General features: G+C 27.8%; 1 non-coding gene across 1 annotated transcript; it reads right to left on the minus strand.

Annotated features, from left to right (window-relative positions):
* Nucleotides 1–551: 551 nt before the first annotated feature.
* On the minus strand, nt 552–625 carry TRNAN-GUU (transfer RNA asparagine (anticodon GUU)). The gene has a single exon. It is a non-coding gene; the product is annotated as a tRNA-Asn (tRNA).
* Nucleotides 626–4441: the final 3816 nt, after the last annotated feature.

Here is a 4441-nt window from a genome sequence, read left to right on the forward strand (position 1 = left end):
TTCAGATATAAATATGCATAATCAAAATCACAACACAAAACTTAGTAATATAAGCATACACAATAAGTGAAAATAATGAAGTTGAAACATTGTAGAACTCAAGCATATAAAAATATACACACGAATCCAAGGTACATAATTGTACACCTCGATAGTGATCCCAAATAAAATCATCAATAAGTAAGATATTAATATTTAAATTTAAATTTGATGTGAAAATAGAAAAGTTTTCAAATGAATGATTATAAACCTATAATATTTCTTAAATTTTTTTATAAACCATGTAATAAACTAAATAGATTTGATTATACAAGAAACTTCAAAATATATTAAAGATAAGATGGATAATTTCTAAGAAACTCTTAATATTTCATTGTTGGGAGTTTCACCTCTATATAATGAATGTCAAGAGGACGATCCATACTTCACCCATTTCCATAAAATTCAGGTTCGACATTAAACTAGGGAGTTGATATCCCAAAATTTTAAATAATTGAATCACAAGAAGACTTCGGTCTCTTTTACAACGTGTATTGAGACGAATACTGTAGCGCTAGAAGGAGGGCTTGAACCTCCAACCTTGTGGTTAACAGCCACACGCTCTAACCAACTGAGCTATTCCTGCAGTGATTATTTTTTGCAGTTTTTTAAAGGTTTTTGTTAACATTTTCAGAGATGAAAAAACAAAGCTATCGTTTTCCGTTGCCGGGATTTGAATCCAGGTCGCCTGGGTGAAAGTTTAGGATAACTGAACTAAACGACAACGGATATACGTCAATTTTCTCGTTTTTAATTATCTTTCTGTTCTTTCTCCCAACTTTAGAGGACTAGAATCAATGCTAAAGGAAAGGGCAGAATGAATGATGGTGAAGAATTAAAAAATGTAGAGGAAATTCCTAAGGTTTAAGGTCTCTTCCTTACTGCCTCTATCTAGGAACATTGTAGACCTTACTCTCTTCTCTTGAAGGAATATTTTAGGTGGTTGATCTACGAGTGTTGGTAAAAATAACCATACCCACAAGCAGGTTGATATTCACCAGAAGGTCTTATAATGATTTTTTTATAGTAATACAAAATAATTTATAAAATTTGTTAATGGAAGAGTGAAATATTTAAGATTATATGGCTAGTATAAAGGAAGATGTAGCTTAAAAAGATGAAAGAATTAAGAATCTAGAGAGAGGCCTCTCAAAAATGAGAATCAATCTTTGAGAGGTCATCAATTTTAACAAAGCCACCATCAATAATTCTATCAAAGATATAATTCCCTGTAAGAAAATATCATGATCCAACATGAATAATATCGGATTGGCCCTAGTGCTTGTGGTCATGGTAGAATAACTAAATTCTATAACCAATGAACACTACTACATTGGAAAAGCATTTGAAAGTCATCCAAGATGAGTGGGATGCTACTATATAGCTCTTAATGATATCTGATCTTTTTGGTTTTTGTTTGTTTCTTCCTTTGTGGTTGTTTTCCTTTTTTTTTTTCTACCCTTTACTTGTTGGTCTTATCTTGGTTGTATATATGTTATATTTTTACTATTGTTGTGTTCTAGCATACTCATTTTGATGTCTCATGGTGTTTTGTTTTGTAAAATGGTTGGGGACCTTACAAAAAAACATATTATTGCCATTTGGTTAAAAATCATGATATAAAATATTGTAAGAAAAATCACACTAACTAGTTTGTAAACTAAAACCCTAGTTTTTGGTAAAACCCTAAAATTATACTCTTACCTAATATGGTAAAAAAAAGTACAATAAGACTTATTTATTTTTCCTATTTAGTATTTTAATACTTTGGATTGTGGTTGAACTTGGGAAATTTTTCAAGAGCAAAAAACATGAATGATAATATTTTTATTTGAACTCATGTAATCATAAGAGTTAATATATGACCTAGATATAAGAAATAATAACTATTAGGAATCAATTGAGAGAATAATTATAATATCTACATCTCCTATAATTCCTTAGGGAAGCAATGTGTATATGATTTGTCATGGATGAGGCTTAGGGAATTGGGTTTATCTAAGTGCGAGGATTGTACAATAGAATGCAAGGTGTAATTTCATGTGATGCTAACTAAATTACTTGAAACAAAGTAGAAACTATATTGAAATGAGATCTTGCTACAAATAATACCTAGTCAACTTCTAAGATTAGATGTTTGACTTCATTAACTACACACACAATAAAAAGATTCTACACATTACAAATGAATTAGATATTGTAATGAATGAATATAACTACTAATACATATATTATAAATGATTATGATTTATGTTTATCATTTTTTTTTCTATTAAATATAAGGATTTATGTTTATCATGGATTCAATTGTAATTGTTAAATATAAATTTTCAAATATGTGATTACTCTATTTTATCTTATTATAGTGAATAATTAGTACATTTAAAAATGATTTTGTGCTTACTTGAAACCTAGGATGAATCTTTCACACTTCCCTTAGTATATAATTCAAAACTTATGTGAGAATTGTATGAGTATATTATCCTAAAGAGTGAATACCTCAACATTATTTGTCACAACGCACCCTTAACTAGTAGCATCAAGTATATTATGACTCTTAAGCTAGAAAAATCAAGTTCATAAGTCCTAGTTTAAAAGTCTCTTATAAATCATTGTGGTCTTGGCCTATGGTATTTAGAGAGGATACTATGGGAAAGTGCATGCTCCTAACCCACCAATATTTAGAGTAAACATAGCAACATTTTTGTTGTCTCAAGCACAATGGAATATTATAATTCATCATAAAATATCTTTGCATGTGAACATGATGATTAAGTTATGGAATTTTAAGTATGGGATTATGCTCAATAAGATATAACATTTTCCTTCACACATGCATGACAATATATTTATTAAAAAACATAATGATGTTCATATCTTGCATTCACTTAAGATTTGTGTTGAATAAATTAATTATAAAACTATATAAATTCTACAAGTGAATATAACTTTTTTAACATATAGGATGTATAGTTATATCTTGATCATGGACTTAAGTTGTATTTTAAATTGGTTGATAATTACATAATATGTACTATTATTAATTTCATAAAATATAGCATATTTTAGGATTAATAATGATTTATTTAATGATAAAATACGAAAGGTTGTTATACTAATAATTTTATGGTAAAGGTAAAAGAAGTTTTTGCTTAATTTTTTTATAAATATATTCATGGTTTAAAATAGTGTCTTATGAATTTGTAACAAAAAATGATCTATTTTTTGAAGTTAGGATTTGTTGGAGATAAATATAATCACCATGTTTACAATAAGCATATATATAATCAATGTATTGTTATCATTTAAATTATAACAACACGTAAAACAACCATTATAAAGTTTTAATTAGAGTTCTTAAATCCAAACTTCCATTATAGTTTACTATGAAGGATTTGGTGGTTGCTAAGTTTATGTTAGAGATGGAGATCAAAAGAGATAGAGCTATATTAAATTGTTTTTAATCTAGAATAAGTATGTGACTTGACATTGTTGAGATTTAGGTGTATTATTATAAACTAATGATGATCTTCATAGTAGACTACAATATTGAAAATATGGTATTAATCTATTAACTATAGTAAAAGAGTCTTCACACATCATTATGACACTATTCCTTTTATTCCAAATTCTAATTATTCTTCTTCGATTTCTTCTACTTCATTTTCTCCCTCTAAATTTATTTATCAAAATGTAAACTGTAATAAAATATTTGTTTCTATATTAACTTAAATTTTGTAAAACTAAAAATTATTATTCGTCTTCATCAACAAAAACCAAAATTTCAAATCCTATAATAATTGTTTGAGGTGTTCTTAGTACACCTTGACCTTAGGATTATTATCTTTAAATTATCCAATCTATCACTTCTAACATATTTGTGGCTATTGGTTCTAATATATTATCCCACACGTATAATAATCAAAGAAATAAACTAATTACTCCCATCCCTACTTCTTTTTTAAATCCTCCTATTCTACCTTTAACTCCTTGTCCTTCTCAAAGGAACATCAGAGATTAAGATCTCTCTCGAGGGTCTAATGTTCAAACTTCTTATGTTTATAATGGCATGCTCTAGGATGATCTACAAAATATCCCTATGTCATCTTCTACTTGATCAAATGAATTAGTTGTCTTGATCGCTTACATAAGATAAAAGATAACTAATATTATTTTTCAATAATATGAGATTCCTCCTCCAGTGTTTCAAAATCAATATTATCCTCGTATAATTATATTATCCTTTCTAATGTCTCATATGAATCTTCTTACACTGTTCTTATTCATCAATGTCTAACTAAATTTGAAATAATAGTTACCCTTCAATAAGCACATGAGGGGTATTTTGGTGGCAAATCATTACTTAAAAATTTTATATGCATGGCGTGATATTGGAAAAGCA

This window comes from Cryptomeria japonica, chromosome 7, assembly GCF_030272615.1.
Source record: "Cryptomeria japonica chromosome 7, Sugi_1.0, whole genome shotgun sequence".
In the NCBI taxonomy this organism is placed as follows: domain Eukaryota; kingdom Viridiplantae; phylum Streptophyta; class Pinopsida; order Cupressales; family Cupressaceae; genus Cryptomeria; species Cryptomeria japonica.